Source organism: Periplaneta americana, chromosome 11 (genome assembly GCF_040183065.1).
Source record: "Periplaneta americana isolate PAMFEO1 chromosome 11, P.americana_PAMFEO1_priV1, whole genome shotgun sequence".
NCBI lineage: Eukaryota > Metazoa > Arthropoda > Insecta > Blattodea > Blattidae > Periplaneta > Periplaneta americana.
The window spans coordinates 157,150,707-157,171,786 of NC_091127.1; the positions used below are offsets into that span (position 1 = coordinate 157,150,707).

At 44.5% G+C, this 21,080-nt stretch overlaps 1 protein-coding gene across 1 annotated transcript in view; it reads right to left on the reverse strand.

Annotated features, from left to right (window-relative positions):
- The window catches only part of LOC138709482 (cornifin-A-like), a 52,443-nt gene extending 31,363 nt beyond the window's left edge, over window positions 1-21,080 (reverse strand). The window contains exons 1-2 of the transcript XR_011334938.1: window positions 20,851-21,080; window positions 14,954-15,194 (exon numbers count right to left, since the gene is read on the reverse strand). The gene's annotated coding sequence lies outside the window, so the exon portion shown is untranslated. The remainder of the gene's footprint in view (window positions 1-14,953; window positions 15,195-20,850) is intronic.

The following is a 21,080-nucleotide window of genomic DNA, read 5'->3' on the forward strand; positions in this document are numbered from 1 at the left end:
TATCAAATATGTGCTCTCCTTATCTCCTCTGTCCTCTCCCTATCACATAAGTTCTCTCCTTGTCTCCTCTGTCCTCTCCCTATCATATATGTGCTCTCCTTGCGTCCTCTGTCTTCTCCCAGTCATATATGTGCACTCCTTGTCTACTCTGTCCTCTCCCTATTATATATGCCCTCCTTGCCTCCTCTGTCCTCTCTCTATCATATATGTGCTCTCCTTGTCACCTCTGTTCTCTCCCTATCATATATGTGCTCTCCTTGTCTCCTCTGTCCTCTCCCTATGATATATGTGCTCTCCTTGTCTCCTCTGTCCTCTCCCTATCATATATGTGCTCTCCTTCTCTCCTCTGTCCTCTCCCTACGATATATGTGCCCACCTAGTCTCCTCTGTCCTCTCCCTATCATGTAAGTGCTCTCCTTGTCTCCTCTGTCCTCTCCCTATCATATAAGTACTCTCCTTGTCTCCTCTGTCCTCTCCCTATCATATAAGTGCTCTCCTTGTCTCCTCTGCCCTCTCCCTATCATATAAGTGCTCTCCTTGTCTCCTCTGTCCTCTCCCTATTATATATGTGCCCTCCTTGTCTCGCCTGTCCTCTCCCTATCATATAAGTGCTCTCCTTGTTTCCTCTGTCCTCTCCCTATCCTATAAGTGCTCTCCTTGTCTCCTCTGTCCTCTCCCTATCATATATGTGCTCTCCTTGTCTCCTCTGTCCTCTCCCTATCATATATGTGCTCTCCTTGTCTCCTCTGTCCTCTCCCTATTATATATGTGCCCTCCTTGTCTCCCCTGTCCTCTCCCTATCATATAAGTACTCTCCATGACTCCTCTGTCCTCTCCCTATCATATAAGTGCTCTCCTTGTCTCCTTTGTCCTCTCCCTATCATATAAGTGCTCTCCTTGTCTCCTCTGTCCTCTCCCAATTATATATGTGCCCTCCTTGTCTCCCCTGTCCTCTCCATATCATATAAATACTCTCCTTGTCACCTCTGTCCTCTCCCTATCATATAAGTGCTCTCCTTGTCTCCTCTGTACTCTCACTATCATATATGTGCTCTCATTGTCTCCTCTGTCCTCTCCCTATCATATATGTGCCCTCCTTGTCTACTCTGTCCTCTCCCTATTATATATGCCCTCCTTGTCTCCTCTGTCCTCTCCCTATCATATATGTGCTCTCATTGTCTCCTCTGTCCTCTCCCTATCATATATGTGCCCTCCTTGTCTACTCTGTCCTCTCCCTATTATATATGCCCTCCTTGTCTCCTCTGTCCTCTCTCTATCATATATGTGCTCTCCTTGTCACCTCTGTTCTCTCCCTATCATATATGTGCCCACCTTGTCTCCTCTGTCCTCTCCCTATCATATAAGTGCTCTCCTTGTCTCCTCTGTCCTCTCCCTATTATATATAAGCTCTCCTTGTCTCCTCTGTCCTCTCCCTATCATATATGTGCCCTCCTTGTCTCCTCAGTCGTCTCCCTATCATATATGTGCTCTCCTTGTCACCTCTGTTCTCTCCCTATCATATATGTGCCCACCTTGTCTTCTCTGTCCTCTCCCTATTATATATATGCTCTCCTTGTCTCCTCTGTCCCCTCCCTATCATATATGCGCCCTTCTTGTCTCCCCTGTCCTCTCCCTATCATATAAGTGCTCTCCTTGTCTCCTCTGTCCTCTCCCTAACATATATGTGCTCCCCTTGTCTCCTCTATATTCTCTAAGTCATATATGTGATATCCTTGTCTCCTTTGACCTCTCCCTATCATTGATGTGCTATTCTTGTCTCCTCTGTCATGTCCCAGCCATATATGTCCTTTTGTGTCCTCTGTCCTCTCCCTATCATATATGTGCTCTCCTTCCGTCCTCTGTCTTCTCCCAGTCATATATGTGCTCTCCTTGTCTCCTTTATCCTCTCCCTATCATATATGTGCTCTCCTAGTCTACTTTGTCCTCTCCCTATCATATATGTGCTCTCCTTGTGTCCTCTGTTTTCCCCAGTCATATATGTGCTATCCTTGTGTCCTCTGACTTCTCCCAGTCATAAATGTGCTCTCCTTGTCTTCTCTGTCTTCTCCCTATCATATATGTGATCTCCTTGTCTTCTCTGCCGTCTCCCAGTCACATATGTGCTCTCCTTGTCTCCTGTGTCTAGTCCCAGTCATATATGTGCATTCCTTGTCTCCTCTGTCCTCTCCAAGTCATATAAGTGTTCTCCATGTCTCCTCAGTCCTCTCCCTATCAAATATGTGCTCTCCTTATCTCCTCTGTCCTCTCTCTATTACATAAGTTCTCTCCTTGTCTCCTCTGTCCTCTCCTATCATATATGTGCTCTCCTTGCGTCCTCTGTCTTCTCCCAGTCATATATGTGCTCTCCTTGTCTCCTTTATTCTCTCCCTATCATATATGTGCTCTCCTAGTCTACTTTGTCCTCTCCCTATCATATATGTGCTCTCCTTGTGTCCTCTGTTTTCCCCAGTCATATATGTGCTTGCCTTGTCTCCACTGACTTCTCCCAGTCATAAATGTGCCCTCCTTGTCTCCTCTGTCCTCTCCCTATGATATATGTGCTCTCCTTGTCTCCTCTGTCCTCTCCCTATCATATATGTGCTCTCCTTCTCTCCTCTGTCCTCTCCCTATGATATATGTGCCCACCTTGTCTCCTCTGTCCTCTCCCTATCATGTAAGTGCTCTCCTTCTCTCCTCTGTCCTCTCCCTATCATATAAGTACTGTCCTTGTCTCCTCTGTCCTCTCCCTATCATATAAGTGCTCTCCTTGTCTCCTCTGTCCTCTCCCTATCATATAAGTGCTCTCCTTGTCTCCTCTGTCCTCTCCCTATAATATATGCGCCCTCCTTGTCTCCCCTGTACTCTCCCTATCATATAAGTGCTCTCCTTGTTTCCTCTGTCCTCTCCCTATCATATAAGTGCTCTCCTTGTCTCCTTTGTCCTCTCCCTATTATATATGTGCCCTCCTTGTCTCCCCTGTCCTCCCCCTATCATATAAGTACTCTCCTTGTCTCCTCTGTCCTCTCCCTATCATATAAGTGCTCTCCTTGTCTCCTCTGTCCTCTCCCTATAATATATGTGCCCTCCTTGTCTCCCCTGCCCTCTCCCTATCATATAAGTGCTCTCCTTGTTTCCTCTGTCCTCCCCTATCCTATAAGTGCTCTCCTTGTCTCCTCTGTCCTCTCCATATCATATATGTGCTCTCCTTGTCTCCTCTGTCCTCTCCCTATCATATATGTGCTCTCCTTGTCTCCTCTGTCCTCTCCCTATTATATATGTGCCCTCCTAACTCCCCTGTCCTCTCCCTATCATATAAGTACTCTCCTTGTTTCCTCTGTCCTCTCCCTATCATATAAGTGCTCTCCTTGTCTCCTCTGTCCTCTCCCTATCATATAAGTGCTCTCCTTGTCTCCTCTGTCCTCTCCCTATTATATATGTGCCCTCCTTGTCTCCCCTGTCCTCTCCCTATCATATAAGTACTCTCCTTGTCACCTCTGTCCTCTCCCTATCATATAAGTGCTGTCCTTGTCTCCTCTGTCCTCTCCCTATCATATATGTGCCCTCCTTGTCTCCCCTGTCCTCTCCCTATCATATAAGTGCTCTCCTTGTCTCCTCTGTCCTCTCCCTATCATATAAGTGCTCTCCTTGTCTCCTCTGTCCTCTCCCTAACATATATGTGCTCTCCTTGTCTCCTCTGTATTCTCTAACTCATATATGTGATCTCCCTGTCTCCTCTGTCCTCTCCCTATTATATATGTGCTCTCCTTATCTCCTCTGTATTCTCCCAGTCATATATGTGCCCTCCTTGTCTCCTCTGTCCTCTCCCTATCATATAGGTGCTCTACTTGTCTCCTCTGTCCTCTCCCTATCATATATGTGATCTCCTAGTCTCCTCTGCCTTCTCCCAGACACATATGTGCTCTCCTTGTCTCCTCTGTCTTGTCCCAGTCATATATGTGCTTTCCTTGTCTCCTCTGTCCTCTCCAAGTCATATAAGTATTCTCCATGGCTCCTCTGTCCTCTCCCTAACATATATGTGCTCTCCTTATCTCCTCTGTCCTCTCCCTATCACATAAGTTCTCTCCTTGTCTCCTCTGTCCTCTCCCTATCAAATATGTGCTCTCCTTGTCTCCTCTGTCCTCTCCCAATCATATATGAACTGTCCTTGTCTCCTCTGTTCTCTCCCTATGATATATGTGCTCTCCTTGCGTCCACTGTCCTCTTCCAGGCATATATGTGCTCTCCTTGTCTCCTCTGTCCTCTCCCTACCATATATGTGCTCTCCTTGTGTGCTCTGTATTCTCCTCGTCATATATGTGCTCTCCATGTCCCCTGTGTCTTCTCCCAGTCAAATATGTGCTTTCCTTGTCTCCAATGACCTCTCCCAGTCATATAAGTGCTCTCCAAGTCTCCTCTGTACTCTCCCTATCATATATGTGCACTCCTTGTCTCGTCTGTCCTCTCCCTAACATATAAGTGCCCTTCTTGTCTCCTTTGTCCTCTCCCTATCATATATGTGCTCTCCTTGTCTCCTCTGTCCTCTCGCTAGCATATATGTGCTCTCCTTGTCTCCTCTGTCCTCTCCCTATCATATAAGTGCTCTCCTTGTCTCCTCTGTCCTCTCCCTATTATATATGTGCCCTCCTTGTCTCCCCTGTCCTCTCCCTATCATATAAGTGCTCTCCTTGTTTCCTCTGTCCTCTCCCTATCATATAAGTGCTCTCCTTGTCTCCTCTGTCCTCTCCCTATTATATATGTGCCCTCCTTGTCCCCCTGTCCTCTCCCTATCATATAAGTACTCTCCTTGTCTCCTCTGTCCTCTCCCTATCATATAAGTGCTCTCCTTGTCTCCTCTGTCCTCTCCCTATAATATATGTGCCCTCCTTGTCTCCCCTGTCCTCTCCCTATCATATAAGTGCTCTCCTTGTTTCCTCTGTCCTCTCCCTATCCTATAAGTGCTCTCCTTGTTTCCTCTGTCCTCTCCCTATCATATATGTGCTCTCCTTGTCTCCTCTGTCCTCTCCCTATTATATATGTGCCCTCCTTGTCTCCGCTGTCCTCTCCCTATCATATAAGTACTCTCCTTGTCTCCTCTGTCCTCTCCCTATCATATAAGTGCTCTCCTTGTCTCCTCTGTCCTCTCCCTATCATATAAGTGCTCTCCTTGTCTCCTCTGTCCTCTCCCTATTATATATGTGCCCTCCTTGTCTCCCCTGTCCTCTCCCTATCATATAAGTACTCTCCTTGTCACCTCTGTCCTCTCCCTATCATATAAGTGCTCTCCTTGTCTCCTCTGTCCTCTCCCTAACATATATGTGCTCTCCTTGTCTCCTCTGTATTCTCTAACTCATATATGTGATCTCCTTGTCTCCTCTGTCCTCTCCCTATCATATAAGTGCTCTCCTTGTCTCCTCTGTCCTCTCCCTATTATATATGTGCCCTCCTTGTCTCCTCTGTCCTCTCCCTATCATATAAGTGCTCTACTTGTCTCCTCTGTCCTCTCCCTATCATATATGTGATCTCCTAGTCTCCTCTGCCTTCTCCCAGACACATATGTGCTCTACTTGTCTCCTCTGTCTTGTCCCAGTCATATATGTGCTTTCCTTGTCTCCTCTGTCCTCTCCAAGTGATATAAGTGTTCTCCATGTCACCTCTGTCCTCTCCCTAACATATATGTGCTCTCCTTATCTCCTCTGTCCTCTCCCTATCACATAAGTTCTCTCCTTGTCTCCTCTGTCCTCTCCCTATCAAATATGTGCTCTCCTTGTTTCCTCTGTCCTCTCCCTATCATATATGAACTGTCCTTGTCTCCTCTGTCCTCTCTCTATGATATATGTGCTCTACTTGCGTCCAATGTCCTCTTGCAGGCATATATGTGCTCTCCTTGTCTCCTCTGTCCTCTCCCTACCATATATGTGCTCTCCTTGTGTGCTGTGTATTCTCCTCGTCATATATGTGCTCTCCATGTCCCCTGTGTCTTCTCCCAGTCAAATATGTGCTTTCCTTGTCTCCAATGACCTCTCCCAGTCATATAATAGTGCTCTCCATGTCTCCTCTGTACTCTCCCTATCATATATGTGCCCTTCTTGTCTCGTTTGTCCTCTCCCTATCATATATGTGCTCTCCTTGTCTCCTCTGTTCTCTCGCTAGCATATATGTGCTCTCCTTGACTCCTCTGTCCTCTCCTTATCATATAAGTGCTCTCCTTGTATCCTCTGTCCTCTCCCTATCATATATGTGCTCTCCTTGGCCCCTCTGTCCTCTCCCTATCATGTAGGTGCTCTTCTTGTCTCCTCTGTCCTCTCCCTATCATATATGTGCTCTCCTTGCGTCCTCTGTCCTCTCCCAGTCATATATGTGCTCTCCTTGTCTCCTCTGTCCTCTCCCTACCATAACTGTGCTCTCCTTGTGTGCTCTGTATTCTCCTCGTCATATATGTGCTCTCCAAGTCTCCTGTGCCTTCTCCCAGTCATATATGTGCTTGCCTTGTCTCCACTGACCTCTCCCAGTCATATAAGTGCTCTCCATGACTCCTCTGTCCTCTCCCTATCATATATGTGCCCTCCTTGTCTCCTCTGTCCTCTCCCTATCATATATGTGCTCTCCTAGTCTCCTCCGACCTCTCCCTATCATATATGTTCTCTCCTTGTCTCCTGTGTCCTCTCCCTATCATATAAGTGCTCTCCTTGTCTCCTCTGCCCTCTCCCTATCATATATGTGCTATCCTTGTCTCCTCTGTTCTCTCCCTATCATATATGTGCTCTCCTTCTCTCCTCTGTCCTCTCCCTATCATATATGTGCCCTCCTTGTCTCCTCTGTCCTCTCTCTATCATATAAGTGCTCTCCTTGTCTCCTCTGTCCTCTCCCTATCATATATGTGCTCTCCTTGTCTCCTCCGTCCTCTCCCTATCATATAAGTGCTCTCCTTGTTTCCTCTGTCCTCTCCCTATCATATATGTTCCCACCTTGACTCCTCTGTCCTCTCCCTATCATTTATGTGCTCTCCTTGTCTCCTCTGTTCTCTCCCTATCATATAAGTGCTCTCCTTGTCTCCTCTGTCCTCTCCCTATCAAATATGTGCACTCCTTATCTCCTCTGTTCTCTCCCTAACATATAAGTGCTCTCCTTGTCTCCTCTGTCCTCTCCCTATCATATAAGTGCTCTCCTTGTCTCCTCCGTCCTCTCCCTATCATATAAGTGCTCTCCTTGTCTCCTCTGTCCTCTCCCTATCATATATGTTCCCTCCTTGACTCCTCTGTCCTCTCCCTATCATTTATGTGCTCTCCTTGTCTCCTCTGTTCTCTCCTTATCATATAAGTGCTCTCCTTGTCTCCTCTGTTCTCTCCCTATCATATAAGTGCTCTCCTTGACTCCTCTGTCCTCTCCCTATCATTTATGTGCTCTCCTTGTCTCCTCTGTACTCTCCCTATCATATAAGTGCTCTTCTTGTCTCCTCTGTCCTCTCCCTATCATATAAGTGCTCTCCTTGTCTCCTCTGTCCTCTCTCTATCATATAAGTGCTCTCCTTGTCTCCTCTGTCCTCTCCCTATCATATAAGTGCTCTCCTTGTCTCCTCTGTCCTCTCCCTATTATATATGTGCCCTCCTTGTCTCCTCTGTTCTCTCCCTATCATATAGGTGCTCTCCTTGTCTCCGCTGTCTTCTACCTATCATATAAGTGATCTCCTTGTTTCCCCTGTCCTCTCCCTATCATATAAGTGCTCTCCTTGTCTCCTCTGTCCTCTCCCTATCATATATGTGCACTCCTAGTCTCCTCTGTCCTCTCCCTATCATATAAGTGCTCTCCTTGTCTCCTCTGTCCTCTCCCTATCATATATGAGCACTCCTTGTCCCCTCTGTCCTCTCCCTATCATATAAGTGCTCTCCTTGTCTCCCCTGTCCTCTCCCTATCATATAAGTGCTCTCCTTGTTTCCTCTGTCCTCTCCCTATCATATATGTGCCCTCCTTGTCTCCCCTGTCCTCTCCCTATCATATAAGTGCTCTCCTTGTCTCCTCTGTCCTCTCCCTATCATATAAGTGCTCTCCTTGTCTCCTCTGACCTCTCCCTAACATATATGTGCTCTCCTTGTCTCCTCTGTATTCTCTAAGTCATATATGTGATCTCCTTGTCTCCTCTGTCCTCTCCCTATTATATATGTGCTCTCCTTGTCTCCTCTGTATTCTCCCAGTCATATATGTGCCCTCCTTGTCTCCTCTGTCCTCTCCTTATCATATAGGTGCTCTACTTGTCTCCTATGTCCTCTCCCTATCATATATGTGATCTCCTTGTCTCCTCTGCCTTCTCCCAGACACATATGTGCTCTCCTAGTCTCCTCTGTCTTGTCCCAGTCATATATGTGCCCTCCTTGTCTCCTCTGTCCTCTCCCTATAATATATGTGCTCTCCTTGTCTCCTCTGTCCTCGCCCTATCATATAAGTACTCTCCTTGTCTCCTCTGTCCTCTCCCTATCATATATGTGCCCTCCTTGTCTCCTCTGTCCTCTCCCTATCATATATGTGCTCTCCTTGTCTCCTCTGTCCTCGCCCTATCATATAAGTGCTCTCTTTGTATCCTCTGTCCTCTCCCTATCATATATGTGCTCTCCTTGTCTCCTCTGTCCTCGCCCTATCATATAAGTGCTCTCCTTGTATCCTCTGTCCTCTCCCTATCATATAAGTGCTCTCCTTGTCTCCTCTGTCCCCTCCCTATCACATATGTGCCCTCCTTGTCTCCTCTGTTCTCTCCCTATCATATATGTGCCCTCCTTGTCTCCTCTGTCCTCTCACTATCATATATGTACCCTCCTTGTCTCCTCTGTTCTCTCCCTATCATATATGTGCCCACCTTGTCTTTTCAGTCCTCTCCCTCTCATGTAAGTGCTCTCCTTGTCTCCTCTGTCCTCTCCCTATCATATATGGGCCCTCCTTGTCTCCTCTGTTCTCTCCCTAACATATAAGTGCTCTCCTTGTCTCCTCTGTACTCTCCCTATCATATATGTGCACTCCTTGTCTCCTCTGTCCTCTCCCTATCATATATGTGCCCTCCTTGTCTCCTGTGTCCTCTCCCTATCATATATGTGCTCTCCTTCTGTCCTCTGTCTTCTCCCAGTCATATATGAGCCCTCCTTATCCCCTCTGTCCTCTCCCTATCATATAAGTGCTCTCCTTGTATCCTCTGTTCTCCCTATCATATATGTGCTCTCCTTGGCCCCTCTGTCCTCTCCCTATCATGTAAGTGCTCTCCTTGTCTCCTCTGTCCTCTCCCTATCATATATGTGCCCTCCTTGTCTCCTCTGTTCTCTCCCTATCATATATGTGCCCTCCTTGTATCCTCTGTCCTCTCCATATCATATAAGTGCCTTCCTTGTCTCCTCTGTTCTCTCCCTATCATATAAGTGCTCTCCTTGTCCCCTCTGACCTCTCCCTATCATATATGGGCCCTCCCTGTCTCCTCTGTCCTCTCCCTATCATATACGTGCCCTCCTTGTCTCCTCTGTCCTCTCCCTATCATATAACTGCCCTCCTTGTCTCCTCTGTTCTCTCCCTATCATATAAGTGCCCACCTTGTCTCCTCTGTCCCCTCCCTATCATATATGTGCTCTCCTTGTCTCCTCTGTTCTCTCCCTATCATATATGTGCCCACCTTGTCTCCTCTGTCCTCTCCCTATCATATAAGTGCTCTCCTTGTCTCCTCTGTCCTCTCTCTATTATATATGTGCCCTCCTTGTCTCCTCTGTCCTCTCCCTATCATATATGTGCTCTCCTTATCTCCTCTGTCCTCTCCATATCACATACGTTCTCCTCTGTCCTCTCCCTATCATATATGTGCTCTCCTTGTCTCCTCTGTCCTCTCCCTATCATATATGTGCCCTCCTTGTCTCCTCTGCTCTCTCACTATCATATATGTGCTCTCCTTGTCTCCTCTGTCCTCTCCCTATCATATATGTGCCCTCCTTGTCTCCTCTGTCCTCTTCCTATTATATATGTGCCCTCCTTGTCTCCTCTGTCCTGTGCCTATCATATATGTGCCCTCCTTGTCTCCTCTGTCCTCTCCCTATCATATACGTGCCCTCCTTGTCTCCTCTGTCCTCTCCCTATCATATAACTGCCCTCCTTGTCTCCTCTGTTCTCTCCCTATCATATAAGTGCTCTCCTTGTCCCCTCTGTCCTCTCCCTATCATATATGGGCCCTCCTTGTCTCCTCTGTCCTCTCCCTATCATATAAGAGCTCTCCTTGTGTCCTGTGTCCTGTGTCTATCATATAAGTGCTCTCCTTGTCTCCTCTGTTCTCTCCCTATCACATATGTGCCCTCCTTGTCTCCTGTGTCCTCTCCCTATTATATATGTGCCCTCCTTGTCTCCTCTGTTCTCTCCCTAACATATAAGGGCTCTCCTTGTCTCCTCTGTCCTCTCCCTATCATATATGTGCCCTCCTTGTCTCCTGTGTCCTCTCCCTATTATATATGTGCCCTCCTTGTCTCCTGTGTCCTCTCCCTATCATATATGTGCTCTCATTGTCTCCTCTGTCCTCTCCCTATCATATATGTGCCCTCCTTGTCTCCTCTGTCCTCTCCCTATTATATAACTGCCCTCCTTGTCTCCTCTGTTCTCTCCCTAACATATAAGTGCTCTCCTTGTCTCCTCTGTCCTCTCCCTATTATATAAGTGCCCTCCTTGTCTCCTCTGTTCTCTCCCTAACATATAAGTGCTCTCCTTGTCTCCTCTGTCCTCTCCCTATTATATATGTGCTCTCCTTGTCTCCTCTGTCCTCTCCCTATCACATATGTGCCCTCCTTGTCTCCTCTGTCCTCTCCCTATCCCATATTAGCCCTCCTTGTCGCCTCTGTCCTCTCCCTAACATATAAGTGCTCTCCTTGTCTCCTCTGTCCTCTCCCTATCATATATGTGCCTTCTTGTCTCCTCTGTCCTCTCCCTATCATATAACTGCCCTCCTTGTCTCCTCTGTTCTCTCCCTATCATATAAGTGCTCTCCTTGTCCCCTCTGTCCTCTCCCTATCATATATGGGCCCTCCTTGTCTCCTCTGTCCTCTCCCTATCATATAAGAGCTCTCCTTGTGTCCTGTGTCCTGTGTCTATCATATAAGTGCTCTCCTTGTCTCCTCTGTTCTCTCCCTATCACATATGTGCCCTCCTTGTCTCCTGTGTCCTCTCCCTATTATATATGTGCCCTCCTTGTCTCCTCTGTTCTCTCCCTAACATATAAGGGCTCTCCTTGTCTCCTCTGTCCTCTCCCTATCATATATGTGCCCTCCTTGTCTCCTGTGTCCTCTCCCTATTATATATGTGCCCTCCTTGTCTCCTGTGTCCTCTCCCTATCATATATGTGCTCTCATTGTCTCCTCTGTCCTCTCCCTATCATATATGTGCCCTCCTTGTCTCCTCTGTCCTCTCCCTATTATATAACTGCCCTCCTTGTCTCCTCTGTTCTCTCCCTAACATATAAGTGCTCTCCTTGTCTCCTCTGTCCTCTCCCTATTATATAAGTGCCCTCCTTGACTCCTCTGTCCTCTCCCTATCATATATGTGCCCTCCTTGTCTCCTCTGTTCTCTCCCTAACATATAAGTGCTCTCCTTGTCTCCTCTGTCCTCTCCCTATCATATATGTGCCCTCCTTGTCTCGTCTGTCCTCTCCCTATCATATATGTGCCCTCCTTGTCTCCTCTGTCCTCTCCCTATCATATATGTGCCCTCCTTGTCTCCTCTGTTCTCTCCCTATCATATATGTGCCCTCCGTGTCTCCTCTGTCCTCTCCCTATCATATATGTGCCCTCCTTGTCTCCTCTGTTCTCTCCCTAACATATAAGTGCTCTCCTTGTCTCCTCTGTCCTCTTCCTATCATATATGTGCCCTCTTTGTCTCCTGTGTCCTCTGCCTATCATATATGTGCTCTCCTTGTCACCTCTGTTCTCTCCCTATCATATATGTGCTCTCCTTGTCTCCCCTGTCCACTCCCTATCATATATGTGCTCTCCTAGTCTACTTTGTCCTCTCCCTATCATATATATGTGCTCTCCTTGTATCCTTTGTCCTCTCCCTATCATATATGTGCTCTCGTTGCGTCCTCTGTCCTCTCCCAGTCATATATGTGCTCTCCTTGTCTCCTCTGTCCTCTCCCTATCATATATGTGCTTTCCTTGTCTCCTCTGTCCCCTCCCTATCATATATGTGCCCTCCTTGTCTCCTCTGTTCTCTCCCTAACATATATGTGCTCTCCTTGTCTCCTCTGTCCTCTCCCTATCATATATGTGCTCTCCTTGTCTCCTCTGTTCTCTCCCTATCATATATGTGCTCTCGTTGTCTCCTCTGTCTTCTCCCAGTCATATATGTGCTCTCCTTTTCTCCTCTGACCTCTCCCTTTCATATATGTGCCCTCCATGTCTCCTCCGTCCTCTCCCTATCATATATGTGTTCTCCTTGTGTCCACTGTCCTCTCCCTATCATATGTGTGCTCTCCTTGTCTCCTCTGTCCTCTCCCTATCATATAAGTGCTCTCCTTGTCTCCCCTGTCCTCTCTCTATCATATGTGTGCTCTCCTTGTCTCCTCTGTCCTCTCCCTATCATATGTGTGCTCTCCTTGTCACCTCTGTCCTCTCCCTATCATATGTCTGCTCTCCTTGTCACCTCTGTCCTCTCCCTATCATATTTGAGCACTCCTTGTCCCCTGTGTCCCCTCCTTATAATATGTGTGCTCTCCTTGCCTCCCCTGTCCTCTCCCTATCATATTTGTGCTCTCCCTGTATCCTCTGTGCTCTCTCTTTTCCTCTGTACTCTCCCTGTGTCCTGTGTGCTCTCCCTGTCTCCTCTGTGCTCTCCCTGTCTCCTCTGTGTTCTCCCTGTCTCCTCTGTGCTCTCTCTTCTCCTCTGTACTCTCCCTGTGTCCTTTGTGCTCTCCCTGTCTCCTCTGTGTTCTCCCTGTCTCCTCTGTGCTCTCTCCTCTCCTGTGTACTCTCCCTGTGTCCTGTGTGCTCTACCCGTGTCCTGTGTGCTCTCCCTGTCTCCTCTGTGCTCTCCCTGTCTCCTCTGTGTTCTCCCTGTCTCCTCTGTGCTCTCTCTTCTCCTGTGTACTTTCCCTGTGTTCTGTGTGCTCTCCCTGTGTCCTCTGTGCTCTCTATTCTCCTGTGTACTCTCCCTGTGTCGTGTGTGCTCTCCCTGTCTCCCCTGTGCTCTCCCTGTGTCCTCCCTGTCCCCTCTGTGTTCTCCCTGTCACTTCTGTTCTCTCTCTTCTCCTGTGTACTCTCCCTGTGTCCTGTGTGCTCTCCCTGTCTCCTCTGTGCTCTCTCTTCTCCTGAGTACTCTCCCTGTGTCCTGTGTGCTCTCCCTGCCTCCACTGTGCTCTCCCTGTCTGCTCTGTATTCTCCCTGCGTCCTCTGTGCTCTCTCTTCTCCTGTGTACTCTCCCTGTGTCCTGTGTGCTCTCCCTGTCTCCTCTGTGCTCTCCCTGTCTCCTCTGTGTTCTCCTTGTCTCCTCTCTGCTCTCTCTTCTCCTGTGTACTCTCCCTGTGTCCTGTGTGCTCTCCCTGTCTCGTCTGTGCTCTCTCTTCTCCTATTTACTCTCCCTGTGTCGTGTGTGCTCTCCCTGTCTCCTTTGTGCTCTCTCTTCTCCTGTGTACTCTCCCTGTGTCCTCTGTGCTCTCCCTGTCACCTCTGTGCTCTCCCTTTCTCCTCTGTGCTCTCCCTGTCTCCTCTGTGCTCTCCCTGTCTCCTCTGTGCTCTCTCTTCTCCTGTGTTCTCTCCCTGTGTCCTGTGTGCTCTCCCTGTTTCCTCTGTGTTCTCCCTGTCTCCTCTGTGCTCTCTCTTCTCCTGTGTACTCTCCCTGTGTCCTGTGTGCTCTCCCTGTCTCCTCTGTGTTCTCCCTGTCTCCTCTGTGCTCTCCCTGTCTCCTCTGTGCTCTCCCGGTCTCCTCTGTGTTCTTGCTGTCTCCTCTGTGCTCTCTCTTCTCCTGTGTACTCTCCCTGTGTCCTGTGTGCTCTCCCTGTCTCCTCTGTGCTCTCCCTGTCTCCTCTGTGCTCTTCCTGTGTCCTCTGTGTTCTCCCTGTCTCCTCTGTGCTCGCTCTTCTCCTGTGTACTCTCCCTGTGTCCTGTGTGCTCTCCCTGTCTCCTCTGTGCTCTCTCTTCTCCTGTGTACTCTCCCTGTGTCCTGTGTGCTCTCCCTGTCTCATCTGTGCTCTCCCTGTCTCCTCTGTGCTCTCTCTTCTCCTGTGTACTCTCCCTGTGTCCTGTGTGCTCTCACTGTCTCCTCTGTGCTCTCCCTGTCTCCTCTGTGCTCACCCAGTCTCCTCTGTGCTCTCCCTGTCTCCTCTGTGTTCTCTCTTCTCCTGTGTACTCTCCCTGTGTCCTTTGTGCTCTTCCTGTCTCCTCTGTGCTCTCCCTGTCTCCTCTGTGCTCTCCCTGTCTCCTCTGTGCTCTCTCTTCTCCTGTGTACTCTCCCTGTGTCCTGTGTGCTCTCCCTGTCTCCTCTGTGCTCTCCCTGTCTCCTCTGTGTTCTCCCTGTCTCCTCTGTGCTCTCTCTTCTCCTGTGTGCTCTCCCTGTCTCCTCTGTGCTCTCCCTGTGTCCTCTGTGTTCTCTCTGTCTCCTCTGTGCTCTCTCTTCTCCTGTGTGCTCTCCCTGTGCCCTGTGTGCTGTCGTTGTCTCCTCTGTGCTCTGCCTGTTTGCTCTGTACTCTCCCTGTCACTTCTGTCCTGTCCTTGTCACCTCTGTGTTGTCTCTGTTCCCTCTGTTCTCCCTTTGTCCTGTCTGTGCTCTCCCTGTTCCCTCTGTGCTCACACTTTCCCTTTGTGCTATGTCTGTCCCCTTTGAGCGCTCCCTGTTCGTTCTGTGGTATAAAATATGAAAGTAGGAGAACTTGTTACAGTGTGTCTGGGTCTGTAGTGTAGGCGGGTGCTTGAAACGAAACAGATTGTGATAGATTAAAAACTGTACATGTTACACTTACCTCGGGCAGGAGATGGAGGCTTGGCGAAGTTGAATCTGTTAACTTTGGGTGTCTCTGACCTTCCCCCTATTCACTTCCCAGGAGTGAGGTAGATGGTGTATAATTTCTTTGTTCTGTTGGACATCAAATGCGCTTCTTGTGAGCTGTGTGTTGGAATGAACAATTTCTCGTCTGCACTTTGCCAACTCCACTTCTTCTTCTTCTTCTTCTTCTTCTTCTTTTTCTCGAGTCAGTGAGCCACCTGCAACAAGACTGCCAAATCAAGATGTACCACTTGTTAAATATAACACTTTCAAATCAAGTACCAGTCCTGGAAATTAGTTCTACAAATTGTTGCTCAATGGTATCATGCAATTCCATTATTTTCTCTCTCCTCTTCTTCATAGTCCTAGTTTATTAACTTCAACTACTCTCTGCATTTCATTATAGCCAATACTGGTACTTTACTTTTATATTACAGGTATATAGACAAGAAAATATTAACCCCTTTCAATAACTGATAATGATTACCCTCCATTTCCAAAGACTGTTATTTGCTAGTTTCTATGCTCCTAATGAAAATCTATCATCCACCTAATATAAGAGGAAATTGTACTTATTCCTTTATATAGTAAGCATTCTTTCGAAACTATTGCCAGTCTCCAAACTCAGTAGAACAAGACTTTCTTACTTAACACATTGACTTGTTACCACTTACTACCTATAGAAAGGATATTTTTCACATATTAGATGTTGTTTAAACGGATAAATAGGATGTAATTTATGTCACACAGTCTCAAATTAATAGATAATGCGTCAGTTTCTGCAGTGTACCGTAAATAACATGTTAATAATTCTAAACTATGCAATCATTAAGGTATAACGTGCCTAGAAAGGCTTGCAGCTACTTCTCGGTGCATACTATGCATTGCATAGTGTAATGGCACTTGAATTGTAGAGCCAGTTATGGGTTAAAGAAGATATCTTGTATTTATAACCTTTTAACATGTCCAGTTGCTTCAAAGTGATACACTGACTTACATTGTACAAGTTAAAAATTAATTTTGAAGGTTATGGTTTAGTTTTAAATGAAAGAAAAAAAACAGAATCATTAATATTTAATTTAAAATGTTGCTCAACAAATTGCCCATATAACATGCATAGAATTGTGGTTGAGACAAAGCTAACTTCGGTAAAACGTATTTAGCTTTTAAGTATTAAATTATCCAGAATTTAATTTTTTTTTTTAAGTTTAAAAATAATTTTACCATTAAAATATTCCATTTTGAATCTTGCGTACACCACTTTTAACACTTGAATATAATTAATTGATGAACTAGTGTACTTACTCGTGTTAAATATGTAATATTTGTCCGGCTTACAGCTGTTTCAGTGCTTCACGCACCATCATCAGAGCCTACTAGATCGCGACGTCATCTCGAACTTCTCTGCCTGTTAGGAGGGTGTGTTTTATTGTTGGAAGGTGTTGAAGTGTGGAGTCGAATAGTGTGTGTGTGTGTACTGAAATTGATCTGTGTGTTGAGGATTTGATCGGGGTGTGTTTTAGTGTGTTTGTATATTTCGTATTGTTCTAGTGTGTTGAGTTTTTAGTTCTTGGGTTGTGTGTGTAGGATTTCCATGTCCGTATTTATGTTATTGTATGTATTTAAATCGCAACGAAACCAATCTACTGGAAAAAGGATTAAAACATAACATACCACACAACAACACAGGACCAAAACAAAAAACACAGACAAACCTCAACACAGAAACAGCAATACAAAACACAAAAACAGGACACCAAGAATACATCAGACAAGACATCATAAGACACGCAAACAAAATACACGAGCCCAACACAAACAAAAGAAAACAGATAACAATAAAAACACTAAAAGCGAAACAACAACATAACCTCATTTCCACCAAAGCAGACAAAGGCAATTGCACAGTGATACTACACAAACAAGACTTACACAACAAAATAGAAACATACTTTAAACAAAACAACATCACAGAACTCGAAAAAGATCCCACCACACAATAAAAAACAATAAAAAACACAATCAACAAAAGCAAACACGTAATACCACACAACATAAAACACCAACTCAAACCAATCAAACCAGCAGCACCTAAACTCAATGCACTACCCAAAATACACAAAGAAAACATACCTATCAGACCCCTAATCAACTACAGACAGGCACCAGCACACAAGCTAGCCACACACATGGACAAAATCATCAGAAACAACATAAAATTCAGAGAACAGACAACAATAAAGAACACTATAGAACTCGTCAACAAAACAAAACAACAACACATACCACACTGTGCAACACTAGCATCATTCGATATCACCAACTTATACACTAATATACCAATACAGGACACATTACAGATACTAAAACAAATGCTCACAGATAACACACCACAAGAATACATCGAAGAAATCATCGAAATCACAGACATCATAACAAAGCAAAACTATTTCACACACAACAAATACTACACCCAAACAGAAGGATTGCCAATGGGATCACCCATATCCAGCATACTAGCAGAGATATTTTTACACAACATAGAACAAACATACATACATACTCAACAATGAACACAACAAGTATGCAGACAACATAATATACTGGCACAGATATGTAGACGATATACTCATACTATACAAAGGAAACAAAAGACAAATACACAAACTACACCAATACATAAACAAATTACACCCAAAACTTCAATACACACTACAACTTGAAAACAACAACTCCATAAATTTCCTACACATCACCACAACAAAAATCGACAACAAACACACCTTCAAAATATACAGAAAACCAACCACCACCACCACACACATACACAGCACATCTAATCACCCCACACAACACAAACATGCTGCATTCAGGACAATGGTACACAGATTACTCAACATACCCATGAGCCAACAACACTACAATGAAGAAGTGAACACAATCAAATACATAGCACAAGAAAACGGATACAATCCAAATATAATAGACAATATCATAAGGAAGACAAAACAAAAACTTAACAAACAGAAAAATATACAAAACACAACACAAACACAAGAACACAACAAATACATCACACTAACATATGAAAACAAAAGCACACATAAGATCGCATCTTCATTCAGAAAACAGAAATACAACATAACATACAGAACAGAAAAGACACTACAAAGACATCTCAACACACAAAAAACACAAACAAATAAATACGACCACACAGGTGTATACAAACTCAAATGTAATAGTTGCGACAAGTTCTACATAGGACAGACAGGCAGATCATTCCAAACACGCTACAAAGAAGACATTAAAGCTATAACCAGAGGACACAATACACCTACATACGCCGATCACATAACCAATACTAACCATACATACAATAACATAAATACGGACAAGGAAATCCTACACATACAACCCAAGAACCAAAAACTCAACACACTAGAACAATACAAAATATACAAACACACTAAAACACACCCCGATCAAATCCTCAACACACAGATCAATTTCAGTACACACACACTATTCGACTCCACACTTCAACACCTTCCAACAATAAAACACACCCTCCTAACAGGCAGAGAAGTTCGAGATGACGCCGCGATCTAGTAGGCTCTGATGATGGTGCGTGAAGCACTGAAACAGCTGTAAGCCAGACAAATATTACATATTTAATACGAGTAAGTCCACTAGTTCATCAATTAATTTCATTAAAATATATTAAGATTACCGATTACGAATATTTTAACAGTACATTGAAATAGGGCATTCCATTATGGGGCAACAGTACTCACATCAAGATTTTTAAATTACAGAAAAAAAGCCATCAGGATTATGACCAATTCTCATTGTCATGAACATTGTCGTCCTTTATTTTTATTAATGAGAAGATGTCAACTGTCACAAGGTTATATATTTTTGAATTATTAATGTATATCAAGCAAAATTTTAATAATTACACTTTTCGAAAAGATTGTCATGATCATAACAGTAGGCAATTAAGTATGTTTCATCAACCAAAATGTCGACTAACAAAAACCAGCAATAACTGAAATAATGACAATAAAAGTGTTTAATAAGATACCTACACATTTATTTACTTTAAGCAGTGGTGAATTTATTAATGTTATGTGTAATTGGCTCATTAGCAAGCATTTTTATGATAAAGAAACATTTTTTGACCCTAAGGTCAATAAACTACTTCAGGGGCTTAACACTGTTATGTAAAAAAAAGTAATAATAATAATAATAATAATAATAATAATAATAATAATAATAATAATAATAATAATAATAATAATAAGTACCGGTATATATACTGTGACAGAGCTGGGATACGATGTCACGACCGGCAGAAGGATTACAAGGTCGGCCGTGGTTCAGTGCAAGTGCGCGAGCACCTGCTTCCTGTGGCATGTGCTGTGATGTAGAGAGGAGAGAGGGGGGGGGGAGTAAAGCAGCTGGTGACTGAAGAGAGAAATCCAGAGAAGCCATCTTCTGGAAATTTCGAGCAATCGTACTTTCTCGTAACTATGGGTGGTTATAGATTACGACACGCGAGTGAACTTGAGCAGTGTTGTTGTAGTCAGCGGACAGCAAGCCAGCCAGTCTTGTGTAGCAGTGAAGCCAGCTTCGAGACCGGAGTTCGACTTGAGTTGTGTCCGTAACTGTGGAGCCGGAAGTCCTGAGTTTGAGTGCAGTGGACCGCAGTTGGGGGACTTGAGTTCGAAGTTCAGCGAATTGTCTCTGAAGGTCTGGGGTTCGAGATACTGTGAACTCGAGTGACTGAGCTAGAAGAACTAGCCAAGGTAAACGAACTGTGAACTGAGAACCAACAGTTCTGATTTGTAAATAGTGCTTTGTGAACATTAGTTAAAATTAACAGTTCATTGTTGTTTTCAATAATCCAAGTAAATTGTCATTGTCGTGTGGAGTGCAAATCCCATTGTTGACGGGAGTACAATTAAATTGTAGAAAGTGATTATTATTGTTCCTTTGAATAAAAGTTACATTGTTGAGTTGGAATAAATTTACAATACGTTCAATGCAAGTGTTCCTGTTATACTATGTTGAAAAGTGATGAAGTGTTTGTAGTCTTATTGTACATATTCAATTAATGAAACAATTATTAAGGTTACTTTTTGACTCTCCCTCGTATATACCAGTAATGTGCCGCTTCCTAGTTAATTCAAAATTTGCTTAAAATTTAGACGTGGATTTGTACTGGAAAACCAAGAGAATGTGAAATTCAAGAACATGCTATCAGAGATCACATAAAGTGAAATGTCATTATAAGGAAAGCTCAAGCAACAAGCTACTCCAAATGTACGAAAAACAAATTTCTGTACCCTGTAAATTTGTTGCTAATATAGCACCATTGACTTTGGCATTTGACTGATTGTGACTGACTTATATACACAGTAGCACACGACAGCAACAACAGCTACGTGCATTTAGTGTTCCAGCTACATATTTTGTAAAGCACAGGTGTTTATTACAGATGAATATTCGAACCAATAATACGTAACTTGCATACAAATCTAATCAATGTCACTTTAACGAAAATAATCAAGCTGCTCCCACAAGTTCATTCTACTGACATTGAATTAAATAAAGTAATACATACTGTGTCTTAATTACAAGTCAATTCAAAATCTCACTGTTTTACAAGCCTTCCAAACTACAAGTACGAGGTTAGTAAATTGAAAATTTCATATCAATTAAGCCGAAATCAGTCAAGATGTACCAGTGGCTTAATACTAAAAATTAACCATCTGTGCAATAGCAAAAGACATAATTCAAAAGTAAAAATTCCGCAAGTACTGTATCTACACAGAAAACTAACCTTTTACCATTACATCAGATACATACATGACTAATTTCTGTTTTTGTATCCCCTGGTTTCCACCACGAGAGGCCTCTTCTGACTGCTTGTTTCTTCTCCTAATATATCTTCTGTTTTTCTTTGGAATCATCAGCTTTATACAGCCAACCAACCTGGAAGGAATATTTAAGACCTCACTAAACATAATGCAGGAAACATTTTCTGGCCTCCAATGTGATTATGATGATGATAGTTACTTATGTCAATCTTCGTCTTA